The sequence below is a fragment of the Pan paniscus genome, chromosome Y (genome assembly GCF_029289425.2).
Source record: "Pan paniscus chromosome Y, NHGRI_mPanPan1-v2.0_pri, whole genome shotgun sequence".
Classification (NCBI taxonomy): Eukaryota; Metazoa; Chordata; class Mammalia; order Primates; family Hominidae; genus Pan; species Pan paniscus.
In genome coordinates, this window is record NC_073273.2 from 37,982,600 (window position 1) to 38,005,667 (window position 23,068).

The 23,068-nt window shown below is 42.2% G+C and overlaps 1 pseudogene; it reads left to right on the plus strand.

Annotated features, from left to right (window-relative positions):
- Window positions 1–1,301: 1,301 nt before the first annotated feature.
- LOC129395549 (protein FAM8A1-like) lies at window positions 1,302–2,514 on the plus strand (annotated as a pseudogene).
- The last annotated feature ends 20,554 nt before the right edge of the window (window positions 2,515–23,068 follow it).

Genomic DNA, 23,068 nt, shown 5'->3' on the forward strand with positions numbered 1-23,068 from the left:
AATAGTATGGGCCCGTTATCTGAGCGCAAGTTGGGTCATGGGAATACCGCACCCCAATCTATATGCTCAACTGCATCATAAGGTTGCAGGCAGTCCTTGAAATAATAACCAATGAAATGTCAAGGAAACTAGATTTATTGATAACACAAGCAACACAAATGAGAAATGCTACATATCAGAATAGATTGGCTTTAGATTACCTCTTAGCCTCAGAAGGAGGAGTATGTGGAAAATTTAATTTAACCAGTTGTTGCCTGGAAATGGATGATAATGGCCAAGCTCTAATGGAAACCACAGCTAGAATGTGCAAGTTGGCCCATGTTCCAGTTCAGACTTGGTCTGGATGGTCCCTGGATTCCTTGTTTGGAGGATGGTTCTCAATGTTTGGGGGATTCAAAACCCTCATTGGTGGATTTTTGTTTATTCTTGGCATCTGCCTCATCCTCCCTTGCCTTTTACCCCTGTATATTAGGAGTATTTGTCAACTATAGAGGCAGTAGTAACCCAAAACACTACCATGCTATTGACGGCATTAACCAAATATCAGCCACTGCCAATAAAAGAAACAGCTCAGCTCCGGGAAGAGATGGCAAATAGTGGTGCTTTCTATTAACATCTTTGTTTTAAAAAGCACCAAATGGGGGAAATGGAAGAGGAATTGAAAGAAATTAAAGAACGTGTAAGCAAAAACTCAGTCGTATATAAGAAAACGCAGTTCCCCCTGAGGAAGAGAAAGAGCTGAAGTCCTTTAAAATTAACTGCCTGTTTTTCTGTGGCTAGTGAGCCTTATCTCTCCCTTTCCCAGGTATTGTGAAGACCCTGTTTCTCTAGCTGTGCAGCTGCAAAGTCACTAGGCAGATAATCTCAAGTCGTAAAACATGTTGTTTCTTGAAAAGTAAGAACTGATGTAATGCATATCTCAATTGAATAACTGTCTTTGTTTCTCTCTTCTGTAATATGCTTCACCCTGCACAGATCTCCTCCAACCCCACAAAATGCTTAAAAGGTAGCTTGACTCTGTTCACAGCTCAGTTCTTTGGGTGTTAATCTGACTGGGTCGGTGCACCTAAATAATTAAATAATTCCTCCTCAACCCCTAGGTCTCTCTGATTCCTTAATTATCCTGCTACAAGTACTCAGAATTTATTATCACTCTTTAGTGCAGTAAAGAAGTTTTGCCCATGGTTCCTGAACAGGGGGCTATGGAGTTGGATGAATGGGAGAGAATTGGAAGAGATTTTAAAAATGCGTATCAAGATGGAGCAGTGACAGATACCATGGAGGGTGCTTCTGAGGTGACAATGGCAGAGGTGCCCAAGGAAGCCTGAGGCTGCTCTCCCAGTCATGACAAGGGCAGAGAGGACCACAAGCCCATCCCTTCCCTGAGAGGCCCTTCTGCTGCCACTGTCCCATGCCCCCGTGTCAACCCCAGGCTGAACCCCAGGCCCTGGGCTGGCCCACAGCCCCCAGCCTCACAGCTGCCACCACCAACAAATCAGAGCTGCCCAGCAAGATCAGGAAGTGTGGGGAGGCAGCCTCCAGCTCTGGTGCAGGGCTGCAGGGGCAGGCAGGCTGTGAAGTGCCCAAGGCACTGGTGCCATGGGAGAGAGTGGGGCAGCTGAGCACCCAAGAATGCTCCTGGCAAGTGCATGACTGGCTGTGGGAGTTCTGCTGCAGCTATGTCACCTGGTGCAGTGGCCCAGCCACCTTCCCTGCCTGCTGCAGGCCCCAACCATTCCCACAGAGCTTCCCTTCGGGCAGTGCCACCATCCCTGCACATGGGCTATTATAAACCCTTCTACTTCCAGTCTAGTGTACCAGGCCTGACCTGGGGACAGCTGCTGGCATCAGCACCCCTGCTCCAGTTGCAGGCCTGGGACCCTGGGCTCCTCATGTGTAGCCATCAGTCCAGGCCACTCCAGTGATGAAGGGAGGATCTACAGCCCCTTTGAGAAGCCCAAGTGACCCTCAGTGACAGGCAGGCAGAGAATACATTATTCCATCCTTGGGCCACAGATTTATGGCAGAGAAGATGGATTTCTTTATTCTTTTCTTTGTGAAAACAATAATTGTCTTAAGCATTATGCACCTCAGTGGGATAAATGATACCTCTAAGTTTGCTATGCATTATATAATGGAAGAAATAGATGAAGACACATCAATGGAAGACTTGCAGAAAATAATGGTTGTGGCTCTTATATACAGATTATTTGTTTGTTTGATGAGATAATTTGCATTTGGGGAGCAGGTGGATCTACCCCAGGGAAGTTCCTGCTGGGGCTTCGAGTTGTGACATGTGATATATTAGTAGTGCTTATTGCACCAAGTCAGGTTTTAGTGATTTCTTCCTCAACTGTTAGCATTACAATGTCTGCTATATGAGCTTTGATCAAGAATTTTTCTATAGCTTCTTTTTTCCCTGATTGCATCACACTGCTGTTTTTTCCACATAATTGAATAGCCTATGACATTGTAGCAGGAACCATTGTGGTAAAAAGAAATGGGGTCAGATGATGCCCCCCAAAGCCCTTATTACCACACACTATAGTAACAAGACTAAATTATGTATCAAGGCCATCAGTATCCCTGGGTTACACTAACTGATGATTTAGAAATTAAAGCAGTCATTCCAGTGTGATGCAGGTGACTACTCTGAAAATATTGATTTTACTTGAATGCCAAAGAACTTTTCCAGAAGAAAAACCTATTAAATTCAAGTATTAAAATTTTTAGGTCAAAAAGGCAAATGATTTTATAGACAATGGACTATATATACTTTCCTAAGATTTAAGAATTTGCTGAAAGTATTTTCAGCTTTTAAATCTCCAAATGAAACTTTAAAATTTACTTTGGTTTATCTCAAAATAATGGAAAATGTCCAATTGTGTTTTGTAAACATGTATGTAACTCACCTTTTAGTTCACACTTCCTAGGGAGCCACCAGAGAAGGTCCTCACAGAAGTTAGCGGACCCTTACCCTCAGGAACAGTCAGTTTATTTCTTGGAAGTTCTAGTCTAAATTTAAAAGGTGTTACTGTGCATAAGGGATTAATTGACTCTCACTATACCAGAGAAATTCAATTAATTATTAGTTCCTCAAATCTGTGGTCTGCCTCTCCAGGGGAAAGAATTGCTTAGTTGTTGCTGCTACCTTACATGAAACTAGGAAGCAGCACAATGAAAAAAACTGGAGGCTTTGGTAATACTTATCCAGCAGGAAAAGCTGTGTATTGGATTAATCAAGTGTCTGACAAAAGACCTATTTGCACAGTAACTATTCAGGGAAAATATTTTGAAGGACTAGTAGATACTAGAACTGATGTCTCTATTATTGCTATAAATCAATGGCCCTGGCACTGGCCTAAGCAAAAGGCAACCATCAGTATTGTTAGAGTAGAAGCTGCCTCAGAAATTTTTCAGTTTTCCTTGATTTTACCATGTCAAGGGCTGGATGGTCAGGAAGAGACAATTCAGGCTATCATTACATCTATTTCTCTTAATTTATGAGGTAGAGACTTATTGCAACAATGGGATGCTGAAATTTCTATTCCTATGGATCAGTAGAGTAATAATAGTAGACAAATGATGAAAAATATGGGATATCACCTGGGAAAAGGACTAGAAAATGATAATTGGCCAATCAGAATCTTTAGAATTAAAAGGGCCAACAGATTGGACCAGATTGGGGTATCATTTTTCATTAAGCCTCCAACTCTCATTCCTGTTTGGCTAACTGCCAAGGTTTGGGTGGAGCAATGGCCGCTGAAACAGAAAAAACTGGAGGCTTTAAAAGAACAGGTGCAGGAACAATTGCAAAAGGGACATACAGAGCCTGTTTTCTCCCCTTGGAATTCTCCTGTATTTGTCATTAAGAAAAAAATCAGGGAAATGGAAAATGTTAACAGATTTAAGTGCTGTTAATCCTGTGATTCAACCCATGGTTGTGCTACAACTGTCTGCAGAATTGGTTCCTTCCAATGGGTTCTTGGCTTTGCTAACTTCAAGAATGAAGCTGCAGACCCTTGCGGTGAGTGTTACAGTTCTTAAAGATGGTGTGTCCAGAGTTTGTTCCTTCAGATGTTCAGATGTGTCCGGAGTTTCTTCCTTCTGGTGGGTTCATGGTCTTGCTGACTTCAGGACTGAAGCTGCAGACCTTTGCAGTGAGTGTTAAGGGTTCTTAAAGATGGCACATCCAGAGTTGTTCATTCCTCCCGCTGGGTTTGTGGTCTTGCTGACTTTAGCAGTGAAGTTGCAGACCTTCATGGTGAGTGTTACAGTTCTTAAAGGTGGCGCATATGGAGTTGTTCATTCTTCCTGGTGGGTTGTGGTCTCACTGACTTCAGGAGTGAAGCTGTAATCCTTTGCTGTGAGTGTTATAGCTCATAAAGCTAGTGTGGACCCAAAGAGTGAGAAGCAGCAAGATTTATTGTGAAGAGCAAAAGAACAAAGCTTCCACAATGTGAAGGGGGACCTGAGCGGGTTGCCACTGCTGGCTCAGGTGGCCAGCTTTTATTCCCTTATTTGGCCCTGCCCACATCCTGCTGATTGGTCCATTTTACAGAGTGCTGATTAGTTCATTTTACAGAGTGCTGATTGGTGCTTTTACAAACCTTTAGCTAGACACGGACCACTGACTGGTGCATTTTTACAGAGTGCTGATTGGTGTGTTTACAAACCTTTAGCTAGACACAGAGTGCTGATTGGTGCATTTACAATCCTTTAGCTAGACAGAAAAGTTCTCCAGGTCCCCACCCAACCTAGAAGCCCAGCCAGCTTCACCTCTCACAACCAGGCTGCCCTCCCCAACAATGATGCCTAAATAGTGGCCTCTCAGTAATAGATCTAAAGTATTGCTTTTTTTACCATTCCTCTGGCTGCCCAAGATTATGAAAAATTTGCTTTTACTGTTCTAAAGAAATTGTGTAACACTGTTCTGCCTGCCAAGTCCTGCATCAGCCACATTAAGGAACAGGAGTTAACCCAAGAGGTTAATCTCCAAATTCCATTGGCAGATGGATGTAACAAATATTTCTGCTTTTGGACAACTGTCCTTTGTTCATGTTTCAGTAGATACCTATTGACATTTTATCAGGCCACATGTTAAACAGGGGAAGCTACAGCTCATATTAAAAGACACCTTTTATCTAGCTTTTCAGTTATGGGAATCCCAGAAAAAATCAAAACCGATAACAGCCCAGGATACTGTTGTAAAGCCATGGCTATATTTTTTCAACAATAGAACATTACCCATACAGTGTCCAGAATTTATTCCTTCCAGTGGGTTCTTGGTCTCACTGACTTCAAGAATGAAGCTGCAGACCCTCATGGTATGTGTTACAGTTCTTAAAGTGGTATGTCCAGATTTTGCTCTTTCAGATGTTCAGATGTGTTTGGAGTCTACGGCCGTACCACCCTAAATGTGCCCGATCTCGTCTGATGTGTTTGGAGTTTCTTCCTTCCAGTGGGTTCGTGGTCTCACTGACTTCAGGAGTGAAGCTACAGACCTTTGCGTTGAGTGTTAGAGCTCTTAAAGGTGGCAAGTCCAGAGTTGTTTGTTCCTCCTGGTGGGTTTGTGATCTCACTGACTTCAGGGATGTGTGGGGAAAAACAAGAGAGATCAGATTGTTACTGTGTCTGTGTAGAAAGAAGTAGACATAGGAGACTCTATTTTGTTCTGTACTAAGAAAAATTCTTCTGCCTTGAGATTCTGTTAATCTGTGACCTTACCCCCAACCCCGTGCTCTCTGAAATGTGCTGTGTCAACTCAGAGTTAAATGGATTAAGGGCGGTGCAAGATGTGCTTTGTTAAACAGATGCTTGAAGGCAGCATGCTCCTTAAGAGGCATCACCACTCCCTAATCTCAAGTACCCAGGGACACAAAAACTGCGGAAGGCCGCAGGGACCTCTGCCTAGGAAAGCCAGGTATTGTCCAAGGTTTCTCCCCATGGGATAGTCTGAAATATGGCCTCATGGGAAGGGAAAGACCTGACCATCCCCTAGCCCGACACCCGTACAGGGTCTGTGCTGAGGAGGATTAGTAAAAGAGGAAGGAATGCCTCTTGCAGTTGAGACAAGAGGAAGGCATCTGTCTCCTGCCCGTCCCTGGGCAATGGAATGTCTCGGTATAAAACCCGATTGTGTGCTCCATCTACTGAGATAGGGAAAAACCACCTTAGGGCTGGAGGTGGGACATGCGGGCAGCAATACTGCTTTGTAAAGCATTGAGATGTTTATGTGGATGCATATCTAAAAGCACAGCACTTAATCCTTTACCTTGTCTATGATGCAAAGACCTTTGTTCACGTGTTTGTCTGCTGACCCTCTCCCCACAATTGTCTTGTGACCCTGACACATCCCCCTCTTGGAGAAACACCCACGAAAGATCAATAAATACTAAGGGAATTCAGTGGCTGGCGGGATCCTCCATATGCTGAATGCTGGTTCCCCGGGTCCCCTTATTTCTTTCTCTATACTTTGTCTCTGCGTCTTTTTCTTTCCCAAGTCTCTCATTCCACCTTACAAGAAACACCCACAGGTGTGGAGGGGCAACCCACCGCTACATCTGGTGCCCAACATGGAGGCTTTTCTCTAGGGTGAAGGTAAGCTCAAGCGTGGTCATTGAGGACAAGTCGATGAGAGATCCCGAGTACGTCTACAGTCAGCCTTACGGTAAGCTTGTGCACTTGGAGGAAGCTAGGATGATAATGGGGCAAACTAAAAGTAAAATTAAAAGTAAATATGCCTCTTATCTCAGCTTTATTAAAATTCTTTTAAAAAGAGGGGGAGTTAAAGTATCTACAAAAAATCTAATCAAGCTATTTCAAATAATAGAACAATTTTGCCCATGGTTTCCAGAACAAGTAACTTTAGATCTAAAAGATTGGAAAAGAATTGGTAAGATACTAAAACAAGCAGGTAGGAAGGGTAATATCATTCCACTTACAGTATGGAATGATTGGGCCATTATTAAAGCAGCTTTAGAACCATTTCAAACAGAAGAAGATACCGTTTCAGTTTCTGATGCCCCTGGAAGCTGTTTAATAGATTGTAATGAAAAGACAAGGAAAAAATCCCAAAAAGAAATGGAAGGTTTATATTGCGAATATGTAGCAGAGCTGGTAATGGCTCAGTCAACGCAAAATGTTGACTATAATCAATTACAGGAGGTGATATATCCTGAAACGTTAAAATTAGAAGGAAAAGGTCCCGAATTAGTGGGGCCATCAGAGTCTAAACCACAAGGGCCAAGTCCTCTTCCAACAGGTCAGGTGCCCGTAACATTACAACCTCAAATGCAGGTTAAAGAAAATAAGACCCAACCGCCCAGTAGCCTATCAATACTGGCCGCTGGCTGAACTTCAGTATCGGCCACCCCCAGAAAGTCAGTATGGATATCCAGGAATGCCCCCAGCACCACAGGGCAGGGCGCCATACCCTCAGCCGCCCACTAGGAGACTTAATCCTATGGCACCACCTAGTAGACAGGGTAGTGAATTACATGAAATTATTGATAAATCAAGAAAGGAAGGAGATACTGAGGTGTGGCAATTCCCAGTAACGTTAGAACCGATGCCACCTGGAGAAGGAGCCTAAGAGGGAGAGCCTCTCACAGTTAAGTCCAGATATAAGTCTTTTTCAATAAAAATGCTTAAAGATATGAAAGAGGGAGTAAAACAGTATGGACCCAACTCCCCTTATATGAGGACATTATTAGATTCCATTGCTCATGGACATAGACTCATTCCTCATGATTGGGAGATTCTGGCAAAATTGTCTCTCTCACCCTCTCAATTTTTACAATTTAAGACTTGGTGGATTGATGGGGTACAAGAACAGGTCCGAAGAAATAGGGCTGCCAATCCTCCAGTTAACATAGATGCAGATCAACTATTAGGAACAGGTCAAAATTGGAGTACTATTAGTCAACAAGCATTAATGCAAAATGAGGCCATTGAGCAAGTTAGAGCTATCTTCCTTAGAGCCTTGGAAAAAATCCAAGACCCAGGAAGCGCCTGCCCCTCATTTAATACAGTAAGACAAGGTTCAAAAGAGCCCTACCCTGATTTTGTGGCAAGGCTCCAAGATGTTGCTCAAAAGTCAATTGCTGATGAAAAAGCCCGTAAGGTCATAGTGGAGTTGATGGCATATGAAAACGCCAATCCTGAGTGTCAATCAGCCATTAAGCCATTAAAAGGAAAGGTTCCTGCAGGATCAGATGTAATCTCAGAATATGTAAAAGCCTGTGATGGAATCGGAGGAGCTATGCATAAAGCTATGCTTATGGCTCAAGCAATAACAGGAGTTGTTTTAGGAGGACAAGTTAGAACATTTGGAGGAAAATGTTATAATTGTGGTCAAATTGGTCACTTAAAAAAGAATTGCCCAGTCTTAATTAAACAGAATATAACTATTCAAGCTACTACCACAACAGGTAGAGAGCCACCTGACTTATGTCCAAGATGTAAAAAAGGAAAACATTGGGCTAGTCAATGTCGTTCTAAATTTGATAAAAATGGGCAACCATTGTCGGGAAATGAGCAAAGGGGCCAGCCTCAGGCCCCACAACAAACTGGGGCATTCCCAATTCAGCCATTTGTTCCTCAGGGTTTTCAGGGACAACAACCCCCACTGTCCCAAGTGTTTCAGGGAATAAGCCAGTTACCACAATACAACAATTGTCCCCCGCCACAAGTGGCAGTGCAGCAGTAGATTTATGTACTCTACAAGCAGTCTCTCTGCTTCCAGGGGAGCCCCCACAAAAAATCCCCACAGGGGTATATGGCCCACTGCCTGAGGGGACTGTAGGACTAATCTTGGGAAAATCAAGTCTAAATCTAAAAGGAGTTCAAATTCATATTGGTGTGGTTGATTCAGACTATAAAGGTGAAATTCAGTTGGTTATTTGCTCTTCAATTCCTTGGAGTGCCAGTCCAGGAGACAGGATTGCTCAATTATTACTCCTGCCATATATTAAGGGTGGAAATACTGAAATAAAAAGAATAGGAGGGTTTGGAAGCACTGATCTGACAGGAAAGGCTGCATATTGGGCAAGTCAGTTCTCAGAGAACAGACCTGTGTGTAAGGCCATTATTCAAGGAAAACAGTTTGAAGGGTTGGTAGACACTGGAGCAGATGTCTCTATCATTGCTTTAAATCAGTGGCCAAAAAGTTGGCCTAAACAAAAGGCTGTTACAGGACTTGTCGGCATAGGCACAGCCTCAGAAGTGTAACAAAGTACTGAGATTTTACATTGCTTAGGGCCAGATAATCAAGAAAGTACTGTTCAGCCAATGATTACTTCAATTCCTCTTAATCTGTGGGGTCGAGATTTATTACCTAAAATTACCAGATGTGAACCTTTAGAAAATGCTCTAACAGTATTTACTGATGGTTCCAGCAATGGAAAAGTGGCTTACACAGGGCCAAAAGAAGGAGTAATCAAAACTCCATATCAATCAGCTCAAAGAGCAGAGTTGGTTGCAGTCATTACGGTGTTACAAGATTTTGACCAACCTATCAATATTATATCAGATTCTGCATATGTAGTACAGGCTACAAGGGATGTTGAGACAGCTCTAATTAAATATAGCATGGATGATCAGTTAAACCAGCTATTCAATTTATTACAACAAACTGTAAGAAAAAGAAATTTCCCATTTTATATTACTCATATTCGAGCACACACTAGTTTACCAGGGCCTTTGACTAAAGCAAATGAACAAGCTGACTTACTGGTATCATCTGCATTCATAAAAGCACAAGAACTTCATGCTTTGACTCATGTAAATGCAGCAGGATTAAACAACAAATTTGACGTCACGTGGAAACAGGCAAAAGATATTGTACAACATTGCACCCAGTGTCAAGTCTTACACCTGCCTACTCAAGAGGCAGGAGTTAATCCCAGAGGTCTGTGTCCTAATGCATTATGGCAAATGGATGTCACGCATGTACCTTCATTTGGAAGATTATCATATGTTCATGTAACCATTGATACTTATTCACATTTCATATGGGCAACTTGCCAAACAGGAGAAAGTACTTCCCATGTTAAAAAACATTTATTGTCTTGTTTTGCTGTAATGGGAGTTCCAGAAAAAATCAAAACTGACAATGGACCAGGATATTGTAGTAAAGCTTTCCAAAAATTCTTAAGTCAGTGGAAAATTTCACATACAACAGGAATTCCTTATAATTCCCAAGGACAGGCCATAGTTGAAAGAACTAATAGAACACTCAAAACTCAATTAGTTAAACAAAAAGAAGGGGGAGACAGTAAGGAGTGTACCACTCCTCAGATGCAACTTAATCTAGCACTCTATACTTTAAATTTTTTAAACATTTATAGAAATCAGACTACTACTTCTGCAGAACAACATCTTACTGGTAAAAAGAACAGCCCACATGAAGGAAAACTAATTTGGTGGAAAGATAATAAAAATAAGACATGGGAAATAGGGAAGGTGATAACGTGGGGGAGAGGTTTTGCTTGTGTTTCACCAGGAGAAAATCAGCTTCCTGTTTGGATACCCACTAGACATTTGAAGTTCTACAATGAACCCATCAGAGATGCAAAGAAAAGCACCTCCGTGGAGATGGTAACACCAGTCACATGGATGGATAATCCTATAGAAGTATATGTTAAGGATAGTGTATGGGTACCTGGCCCCACAGATGATCGCTGCCCTGCCAAACCTGAGGAAGAAGGGATGATGATAAATATTTCCACTGGGTATCGTTATCCTCCTATTTGCCTAGGGAGAGCACCAGGATGTTTAATGCCTGCAGTCCAAAATTGGTTGGTAGAAGTACCTACTGTCAGTCCCATCAGTAGATTCACTTATCACATGGTAAGCGGGATGTCACTCAGGCCACGGGTAAATTATTTACAAGACTTTTCTTATCAAAGATCATTAAAATTTAGACCTAAAGGGAAACTTGCCCCAAGGAAATTCCCAAAGATTCAAAAAATACAGAACTTTTAGTTTGGGAAGAATGTGTGGCCAATAGTGCAGTGATATTACAAAACAATGAATTCGGAACTATTATAGATTGGGCACCTCGAGGTCAATTCTACCACAATTGCTCAGGATGAACTCAGTCGTGTCCAAGTGCACAAGTGAGTCCAGCTGTTGATAGTGACTTAACAGAAAGTTTAGACAAACATAAGCATAAAAAATTGCAGTCTTTCTACCCTTGGGAATGGGGAGAAAAAGGAATCTCTACCCCAAGACCAAAAATAATAAGTCCTGTTTCTGGTCCTGAACACCCAGAATTATGGAGGCTTACTGTGGCCTCACATCACATTAGAATTTGGTCCGGAAATCAAACTTTAGAAACAAGAGATCGTAAGCCATTTTATACTATCGACCTAAATTCCAGTCTAACAGTTCCTTTACAAAGTTGGGTAAAGCCCCCTTATATGCTAGTTGTAGGAAATATAGTTATTAAACCAGACTCCCAGACTATAACCTGTGAAAACTGTAGATTGCTTACTTGTATTGATTCAACTTTTAATTGGCAACACCGTATTCTGCTGGTGAGAGCAAGAGAGGGCATGTGGATCCCTGTGTCCATGGACCGACCGTGGGAGACCTCGCCATCCATCCATATTTTGACTGAAGTATTAAAAGTTGTTTTAAATAGATCCAAAAGATTCATTTTTACTTTAATTGCAGTGATTATGGGATTAATTGCAGTCACAGCTACGGCTGCTGTAGTAGGAGTTGCATTGCACTCTTCTGTTCAGTCAGTAAACTTTGTTAATGATTGGCAAAAAAATTCTACAAGACTGTGGAATTCACAATCTAGTATTGATCAAAAATTGGCAAATCAAATTAATGATCTTAGACAAACTGTCATTTGGATGGGAGACAGACTCAGGAGCTTAGAACATCGTTTCCAGTTACAGTGTGACTGGAATACGTCAGACTTTTGTATTACACCCCAAATTTATAATGAGTCTGAGCATCACTGGGACATGGTTAGACGCCATCTACAGGGAAGAGAAGATAATCTCACTTTAGACATTTCCAAATTAAAAGAACAAATTTTTGAAGCGTCAAAAGCCCATTTAAATTTGGTGCCAGGAACTGAGGCAATTGCAGGCGTTGCTGATGGCCTCGCAAATCTTAACCCTGTCACTTGGGTTAAGACCATTGGAAGTACTACGATTATAAATCTCATATTAATCCTTGTGTGCCTGTTTTGTCTGTTGTTAGTCTGCAGGTGTACCCAACAGCTCGGAAGAGACAGCGACCATCGAGAACGGGCCATGATGACGATGGCGGTTTTGTCGAAAAGAAAAGGGGGAAATGTGGGGAAAAGCAAGAGAGATCAGATTGTTACTGTGTCTGTGTAGAAAGAAGTAAACATAGGAGACTCCATTTTGTTCTGTACTAAGAAAAATTCTTCTGCCTTGAGATTCTGTTAATCTGTGACCTTACCCCCAACCCCGTGCTCTCTGAAACATGTGCTGTGTCAACTCAGAGTTAAATGGATTAAGGGCAGTGCAAGATGTGCTTTGTTAAACAGATGCTTGAAGGCAGCATGCTCCTTAAGAGTCATCACCACTCCCTAATCTCAAGTACCCAGGGACACAAAAACTGCGGAAGGCCGCAGGGACCTCTGCCTAGGAAAGCCAGGTATTGTCCAAGGTTTCTCCCCATGTGATAGTCTGAAATATGGCCTCGTGGGAAGGGAAAGACCTGACCGTCCCCCAGCCCGACACCCGTACAGGGTCTGTGCTGAGGAGGATTAGTAAAAGAGGAAGGAATGCCTCTTGCAGTTGAGACAAGAGGAAGGCATCTGTCTCCTGCCCGTCCCTGGGCAATGGAATGTCTCGGTATAAAACCCGATTGTGTGCTCCATCTACTGAGATAGGGAAAAACCGCCTTAGGGCCGGAGGTGGGACATGCGGGCAGCAATACTGCTTTGTAAAGCATTGAGATGTTTATGTGGATGCGTATCTAAAAGCACAGCACTTAATCCTTTACCTTGTCTATGATGCAAAGACCTTTGTTCACGTGTTTGTCTGCTGACCCTCTCCCCACAATTGTCTTGTGACCCTGACACATCCCCCTCTTGGAGAAACACCCACGAAAGATCAATAAATACTAAGGGAATTCAGTGGCTGGCGGGATCCTCCATATGCTGAATGCTGGTTTTCTGGGTCCCCTTATTTCTTTCTCTACACTTTGTCTCTGTGTCTTTTTCTTTCCTAAGTCTCTCGTTCCACCTTACGAGAAACACCCACAGGTGTGGAGGGGCAACCCACCCCTACAGGGATGAAGCCGCAGACCCCCGCAGTGAGTGTTACAGCTCATAAAGGTAATGTAGACCCAAAGAGTAAGCAGCAGCAAGATTTATTGTGAAGAGCAAAAGAACAAAGCTTCCACAGCATGGAAGGGAACTCAAGCAGGTTGCCACTGCTGGTTTGGGTGGCCAGGTTTTATTCCCTTATTTGGCACCACCCACATCCTGCTGATTGGTCCATTTTACTCAGTGCTGATTGGTCCATTTTACAGAGCGCTGATTTGTCCATTTTAAAGAGTGCTGATTAGTGCATTTTTACAGAGTGCTGATTGGTACATTTACAATCCTTTAGCTAGACACAGAGTGCTGATTGGTGCATTTACAATCCTTTAGCTAGACACAAAAGTCCTTCAAGACCCCACCCAACCCAGAAGCCCAGCTGGCTTCACCTCTCAATACTATGGGTATTCCATATAACTCACAAGCACAAGCAATACTGGAAAGAGCTAATCGTACTTTAACAACTCAAATACAAAAGCAAAAGGGAGGGGACCAGGAATATAAGACACCACATATGCAATTGCATTTAGCTTTATTAACATTAAGTTTTTTTAATTTACAAAAAGATCAACCCATGACTGCAGCTGAACAACACCTGATGGGACAAAAGGATAAGAAAAAGGCTGGACAAGATATATGGAGGGATGAACATACAAAGAGCTGGGGAAACGGAAAGATAATTTTATGGGGAAGAGGATTTGCTTTTGTCTCTCCAGGTGACAATGAGGTACCTGTGTGGGTGCCCACCAAACGTCTGAAGCTCTACCATGAATCACAGCATCCAGTGGATCCACCTGTACAGTGCAAATTGAAGAGGTTTAAGGATTGCTTTTAAGCCTCAATTTGTGTTCTCTGTGCTTTTTGCCAGAAGGGGCCTGCTTCTCATTATCAATGGTAAGTTTTATCCCATGGTAATTAACCAAAGAGGCAGAGGCTGAGTTACAAATGCTTCAACAATGGCATGCCTCCTGGCTACAGCCACAAAAGTTTTTGCTTCTGTTTCAGTAGATTTACTAACATGGGGGTGAAAGTATGCTTGTGTTTTTGCAGGAGACACAAACCATGTAGGTGCCCTCAAGATGTGTACAACCATGGAACAGGAGACTGGAAGGACCCATGGATCCCAACCACGGACCAGGTTCACCTAGTACAAGCCATGCTGAGAAACTACTGGAGTGCCAGGGTTTTACCTATGCTTAACTGACCAATGCTTTTTAACCGAACTCCTCTCTACCCTGAATACAAGAGACCCTAATACGTAGGCAAGAGTATCATCACCCCTATTCAGCAAGAAGAAGTTACAGAAGATGGACCTTCATCCTCCTGAAACCGCTAACATTAAAGGTTCTTTTGTAAAAGGGAAAGGGGAGATATGTAGGAAGCGTTCAAACCAGAGCAACTCCATTTTGAATAAGGTCTAAGAAAAATGAAGCTGGATCACCAACCAGCAATTAAGGGCTACACAGCCTGCAATTGCCTTGCTCAATTAATTTTTTAAAAGGCCACCTTATGCTAATAATAGTGACAGCTGTGGTGGTTTTTATGAAAAAGAGAAGGGGGGCATGTTGGGAGAAAAGCTGAGTGTTGGGAGAGAAGCTGAGGCAGGGCTTGCATTTCTGCTAGACTTGCTGGCTCCTTGCTTCTAGCACTCCCATTATCTCAAGCAGCCATATGTTTCTCATTCACTTGTACACTGTTTCCTTTCAACCGCCACATCCTCACCACCTGTTTATTTGTTTGAGCACCAATAAATAGGGTGGGCGCCCAGAGCTCAGGGCCTTCGCAGCCTCCACACTTGCAATGGCCCCCTCGTCCCACTTTCTCTCTCCAACTATCTTTTTCTCATTCCTTTGACTCTGCTGGACTTTGTCACCTCCACGACCTCATGTTGGGTCTAATCACCCCTACAGAGGGTCTTTTATGGATGCCTCAGAGAGCCAGCAGTACATTCCTTGGGGACTTGCCTGATCTGTTCCTGGGATAACCTAGCTTTGTTTCTCCAGAATTCCTGTTTTTGCTTTTCAGACTGAATCAACTATGCACATGTGTGACCCAGACGTTCAGTGCTGCCAAAACAGCCAGTGCGTGTCTGTTTTGGCAGGAAGAAGACGTTTCTTCTGAGGAGCAGCCTCCCTGCTAAATCCAGCTGGCCTGGCCCTGACAGAACTGCATGTCAGGTAACTGGACTTTCTTGGGCTTTTTCTTACAGGCCAGCTTTTGCTCCTGCAGAGATGCTCGAGGGCTTATTCTCAACAGAACACTCGTTTGCGCCAAACTGCGTCTTTTCAAATTGCATCTTTTCTGTCGATGTTTTATAAGCAATTTCCTTTCAAAATAATAATAATAATCAATGAAAATGTCAAGTACATATTTTACATGGGAGATTTCTAAATGTAATGTGTAAGAAAAATCAACAAGGGAAGATGTACCAAATGGGAGGCATTGCATCCACACTAGATTCTTGTCTTAGAGATGCTGAAGGTACATGTGGTGAACGTTGAAGAGATACTGGAGATGAAAAGCAAAATTGGGTTTGGGAACAGGGCCCAGGCAAAGCGCTGAAGACAGGCTCACTGCCCAGGGCTAGAGATCAGGGCAGGAATGGAAGGTTGTGATTCCTTCTCCCTGGAAGAGAATCAAAGGCTACCTTGTCAGTCTCGCATGGGTGTTTCCTCATCTGCTTCTTTTATCTTTCTTTTTATTGTATTGTATTATATTTTATTGCATTCTATATTTTATCATTTTGTTTTATTTTAAATTCAGACAGGATCTTGCCATGTTGCCCAGGCTGGTCTCAAACTCCTAGCCTCAAGTGATCCTCCCATCTCAGCCTCCCAAAGTGCTGGATTACAAGTGTGAGCCACCATGCCCAGCCTCTTGTAACTTTCTGAAGATATCTTGTATCTTTAGAATAAAAAATAGAAAGTTTTATTCAGTAGCAAAAACTCAATCTGGAGCAAAATGTGTAACATTCTAAAGGTTAAAGTGCAGAGTTCTTTGGAAAAGAAAAATCTGCTTTTATTGTGTCACTAAATAGAGAAATACATCACTTCAGAGTTAGGCCACAGACTTGATATCTAACCGTACGTCATATGACTTTTTAACAATGACTGAGGGTCGTTTATTTAGACACCAATATACCAGCCAGATAAAACAAATACAACCAGTCATGTTCCCCAGGCAAGTCAGAAGCAGCCCATAATATGCTTTTCCTTGAAAAATGATGTACATATACATAATGTATATGTGTATGTTTTATATGTATATGTGTACTATACATACACATATAAACATTTTTATTTTAAAATGTACATATATTAATGTTATGTGTATATATACACGTTTTATATGTATGTGTATATGTTGTGTAAACATGCATGTGCATGTTATGGATATATGTATTATATGTTATATACATGCATGCACATACATACATTATATACAAGTACATTTACACATGTGTGAACATAAGCATGTACATATATATGCTTATATGTTATACATTTATATTTACATGTGCATTTATAACATGTATTTATATGTATGTGTACATATATGTACACATTTTAGGTATATGTACATATAGTTTAAAAGCATGTTTTTATATCTATTTTATTTATTTTTACAAAGAAAAACATGCATATTTTAATAATGAAAAATTATGCAGCTAGGCACAGTGGATCACGCCTGTAATCCCAGCACTTTGACAGGCCAAGGTGGGCAGATCACCTGAGGTCAGGAGTTGGAGACCAGCCTGGCCAACTTAATGAAACCCCACATTTACTAAAAATACAAAAATTAGCCGGGTGTGGTGGCACACACCTGTAACCCCAGCTACTCCAAAGGCTGAGGCAGGAGAATCGCTTAAACCAGGGAGGTGGAGGTCACAGTGAGCTGAGATAGCACCACTGCACTCCAGCCTGGATGACAGGGTGAGACTCCATCTCAAAAAAACAAAAAGTTATACTATATTATATATAATAAATGTGAATAGATAACTTAAAATATAAGTGAAAACATTCCTTTAGGCCCCCTGTGAGGAAATGATTTAAGATTTGTTGCCAAAAATCACAAAGTAAAAGCAATTACCATTAAGGCACACACCTGTGGCAGGGAAAAGAAGCATTTCTGATGTCCCTCCTAATACTAATTTTGAGACACACCATCAAAACCGTTTACTTGTAAAAATGAGTCAGTCCGGAGTGTGCCAGCGTTTCAGCTCCTCATCCTAGAAGTAGAGTGGTTTCCACCCCCACATAAGGTAGGCTATGTGACTTTTCACAGACCCAGCATATGGCTGCACATGAAGTTGTGAAGAGACGGCAAGTGGAACTCTATGAAACCCTGTCCTTGTAGGTCATGGATGGTTGAATAATAGGGACCATTGCATAGGGTTACTTTCCATAGAGTAACTTCCCAACAATGATCATGCAGTGCCTCAGAAACTGCTTCCTGCCCTCTTGGTCTTGTCTTTTCTTTTTTTGGGAAGCAGTCACTCTGTCACCCAAGCTGGAGTGCAGTGGCACAATCTCAGCTCAGTGAAACCTCTGCCTCCCAGGTTCACATGATTCTCCTACCTCAGCCTCACCACTAGCTAGGATTACAGGCATGTGCCACCACACCTAGCTAATTTTTGTATTTTTAGTAGAGACAGTGTTTTGCCATGTTGGCCAGGCTGGTCTTTAACTCCTGACCTCAGGTGATCCGCCCACCTTGGCCTCCCAAAGTGCCGGGATTACAGGTGTGAGGCACGGCACTCAGCCCATCTTTTCTATTTTTTTTAAATGAAGCATTGCTTGAAAATAATCCTTTTTTTATCTTTTTCTTTTTTGCTTATTTATATTTTTTATCTTATCATTATTATTATTATTGACACAGAGTCTCGCTTTGTTGCCCAGACTGGAGTGCAGTGGTGCCGTCTTGCCTCACTTCAACTGCTCACTCCTGGGTTCAAGCAATCCTCCTGCCTGAGCCTACCAAGCAGCTGGGATTACAGGTATGCGACACCACGCTTGGCTAATTTTTGTGTTTTGTTTTTTTTTTTACCATGTTGGCCAGGCTGGTCCGGAGCTCCTAGGCTCAAGTGATCCACCCAACTCGTCCTCCGAAAGTGGTAGAATTACAGGCATGAGCCAAACTACCACGCCCGCCTTTTTCTTTTTTTTCTTTTTTTTGAGACGAGTCTCATTCGGTCACTCAGGCTGGAGAGCAGTGCCACGATCTCTGCTCTCTGCAAGCTCCGCCTCCTGGGTTCACGCCATTCTCCTGCCTCAGCCTCCCGAGTAGCTGGGACTACAGGCGCCGGCCACCACACCCGGCTAATTTTTTGTATTTTTAGTAGAGACAGGGTTTCACCGTGGTCTCCATCACCTGACCTCGTGATCCGCCTGCCTTGGCCTCCCAAAGTGCTAGGATTACAGGCGTGAGCCACCGCGCCCGACCCTTTTTGTTTGTTGTTGCTGTTTTGTTTACTTAAATTGTTTTTCTTTTTTCTTTTTATCTTTATTATTTCTTATTTACTTCGTTTACCATTAAACAGATATCTTCTTTTAAAAACAATTTTTTTTGAGACAGGGTCTTGCTCTGTCACTCAGGCTGTAGTGAAACTGCAGCTTCAACCTCCCAAGCTCAAACAATCCTCCCACCTCAGCCTACTGAGTAGCTGGGACTAAAGGAACATGCCACCATGCCTGGCTAATTGTTTTATTATTTGTAGAGACAGTGTCTTGCTATGATGCCCGGGCAGGTCTCTAAGTCCTGGGCTCAAGCAATCCTCTTGCCTCAACCTCCTGAAGTGCTAGGATTATAGGCATGAGCCACAATGCGCAGCCTAATTTTTTTATTTTTGAAGAGATGATGTCTCGCTTTGCTACTCAGGCTGCTCTGAAACTCCTGGCCTCAAGCAATCTTCCTGCCTCGTCCTCCCAAAGCGCTGGGATTATAGGCATGAGCCACCATGCCAGGCTGGATATGATCATACTATAGCCAGCAGCCTGTGTTAATAGCATAGGCAATCACTTAAAAACCTAAGGACACTGGCAGGATACGGTGGCTCACGCCTGTAATCCCAGCACTTCGGCAGGCCAAGGAGGGCAGATCACTGGAGCTCAGGACTTTGAGACCAGCCTAGGCCACATGGCAAAACCCCGTCTCTACAAAAAATAAAACAAAATAGAAACCTAACGAAACTGACCACTGGTTTGGTAGACGTGGGCGTGGCTTTGAGAGTCCCCCATGCTGCGATGTGGGGGGAGTCTGCTCTGTCTGTCCTAACTCTCTCTGATCTTCTGACTTGGGAAAAACAAACTCGAAGTCAATCATTCCCAGCTCAAAGCCTTGTGCGAGTGCTCTCTGCCTTCACGTTTGCTTCCTTTGGTAGAGAACCTTTGATTGGGGATTCAGGAGGGGCCGGAGGAGCAGAGGTGAGTCCTGTGAATGTTCATTTGTGCTGGAATGGGACTCCATCCCCAGGCATAAGGTAGTGTGGTGAACAAAGAGTTTCCCATTCCCTTTTCTGTCTCAGAATAATTGCCCAGATTGTTTTTATAAAGCAGAAAAGTACCTACTTTCTTACGGGCCTAGGAATGTAGCTCTTTCCTGGAGAAGGGGAATCTGTTTTCTAATCTGCAGGAGAGGCCTTGGGTAGGCCTAATGCTCTGGGTCACCTCAATGTCACAATTTCCAAAATTAAACTCATTCAAGGCTTTTATCACCATCTCTTTATTTATTTAACTTTTTTATTCATGAAAAAAATTTCATCTTTTTACTTATAAATACATATCATTGTGGGAGAAAGAAAAATTAGGCCGTGCACCGTGGCTCAGGTCTGTAATCCCAGCACTTTGGGAGGTCAAGGCGGGTATATCGCTTAAGCCCATGAGTTTGAGACCAGCCTGAGCAGGAGAGGAAATCCCACCTCTACATACAAGAAACAATAAATAAACAAACAAGAAACAATAGCCAGGCATAGTGGCATATGCCTATAGTTTCAGCTACTTAGGAGGCTGAGGTGGGAGGATTGCTTGAGCCCAAGAATTTGAGGCTGCAATGAGCTATGATTGCATCACTGCTCTCCAGCCTGGGTGACACAGCAAGACCCTATCTAAAAACAGAAAAGAAAAAAAAAAAGAAGAAGAAGAAGAAGAAGAAGAAAAATTAGAAAAAGAACATTTTCCTAAAGCTCTACACACCCAGAGATAAACTATTGCTGGGCAGCATTGCTGCAAACCATCTTCCCCTATTTTCTGGTGGTTTTGGGTTTTCTAAAATCTGAGACAGCTCTAAGATGATTTAGAAAGTCTATTTTGTCAAGGTTGAGGATGCTCCCATGACAGACACATGCTCCATACATGTGTGGAGGCTGATGCTCCACAGCCTCAGGAAGTCCTGATGACATGAACCCAAGGTGGTCAGGGCAAAACTTGATTTTATACATTTTAGGAAGATACGATTTTATACATTTTAGGAAGATATGTAATTAACATCTATTTGTACAGTATTTTGCTTGTATTTATTGTTTTCTGAACATTGGCAGTGTGTCATTGTAGGTCAGAAAGCAAAGCTGAGGGTATTAAAATGCTCCTTTGGTTTTCTCTCCATGTACAATTTTAAATCAGTCTCTTTCCCAGTAAAGATGCTATTAGGTTGGTGAAAAGTAGTTGTATCTTTTGCTATTACTTTTATAATATTAGAATTGTGTGTGCTCTCTAGGGTAAAACAAACAAATAAACAAACCTATGAGCAAGGCATACACCTTTTCCCTTCCTCCTGTTTTCTAAACAAAGCACAGGTGACATCTGAGGTCTTTTTCTCTTCAACAGACAGAAAATTATTGGAGATGTAGCAATTCAGTGTTATGTACTCTTGTCTTTAATTTTTTTATTTTTTCTTTATTTTAAATTGAGACCGGGTCTCGATATGTTTGCCCCTGCAGGCCTCAAACTCCTGGGCTCAAGTGATCCACCTACCTCAGCCTCCCAAAGTGCTGGAATTACAGGCATGAGCTGCCAGGTCCAACCTCCTCTTGTCTTATTTAATCAATTTAGCTAATTTATTCTTACGTTAGAATGTTTGACGTTGGCGTACAAAGATAAATACTGCTTTTTGTACGTTGATTTTGTATCCTGCAACTTTACTGAATGTGTTCATCCATTCCAAAAGCTTTTTTTTTCAGGAGTCCCTAGGATTTTTTCTAAATGTAAGATCATATCATCTACAAAGATAACTTGACTTATTCCTTTCCAATTTAGATGTCCTTCATATATTTCTCTTACCTGATTTCTCTGGCTAGGACTTCTAGTACTCTGTTGGATAAAGTGATGAAAATGGGCATCCCTGTCTTATTCCAGATCTTAGAGGAAAGGTGTTGAGCTTTCCCTATTCAGTATGATACTAGCTGTGGCTTTGTCATATGTGGCTTTTGTTGTGTTGGGGTATGTTCTTTCTATACCTAGGCTTTTGAGAGTTTTTATCAGGAAAGGGATATTGAATTTTATCCAGTGCTTTTTGGCATCTAGCTTATTTGTATTTCTAGCAATATTTATATTTGTATTTCTTCTATTTGAGCTGTAAATAATTACTATTTGGAAGGTTTTCTTCTCTCTTTCTCGCTCTCTTTCCATCTCTCTGTCCCTCTTTCTGTCTGCCTTTGTCTTTCTCTCTGCCTCTTTCTTTTTCTGACTTTTTCTCTCTCTCCTTTTTTGCTTTCATTAAAGTTATATATGTACTAAATCAATACACACTCATTATGCTTTTTAGCATAATATCTGTTTTAAATCATCACAAGAATGCATTTCTTTTGAACATCACCTGACATCTGAAGAAAAGACACCAAATCTCCTTTCCTAGCCACCATAAATAAATCTCTTGACCATTTATTTACTTGATTTTTTTTCCTGTTTGTATCCACATAAATACACTAGATCATCATATCACATAGTGTATATGGCTTTGTCTTCTTTTATCACAACGTGTGATCAGCATTTTTCACTTTGTTATTAAAGCTGTGAACCCAGAAAAATCTGAGACAGCTCTAAGTTGATTTAGAAAGTTTATTTTGTCAAGATTGAAGATGCTGCCATGACAGACACATGCTCCATGCATGTGTGGAAGCTGATGCTCCACAGCCTCAGGAAGTCCTGGTGACATGAACCCAAGGTGGTCAGGGCAAAACTTGATTTTATACATTTTAGGAAGATATGAGACATCAATCAATAACGTAAGAAGTACATTGGGTGCTTCTAAAAGTGGTCAGGTCACTGCCCTGGTTACTCACAGGCCAAAACCCAACACGTCTGTATGCTCCCATCTCTTTTTCTTCTACGCATGCCTATGTCCTGTCAACAAAAAGAAGTGAACTCTGTAGAATATTTGAAGAGATTTATTCTGAGCCAAATAGGAAATATGAGTGTCCATGGCCCATGACAGAGCCCTCAGGAGGTCCTGAAGACATGTGCCCAAGGTGGTCAGGGTGCAGCTTGGTTTTATACATTTTAGGGAGGCAGGAGACATCAATCAAATACATTTAAGAAAGACATTGGTTTGGTCCAGAAAGCTGGAACAACTCAAAGCCAGAGGGGTTGGGTTTCTCTAAAGACCTGGGATCAATAGAAAGAAATGGCTGATTTTGGCGGGGCATGGTGGCTCACACCTGTCATCCAAGCACTTTGGAAGGCCAAGGTGGGTGGATCACGAGGTCAGGAGATGGAGCCCATCCTGGCTAACACGGTGAAACCCCATCTCTACAAAAAATAC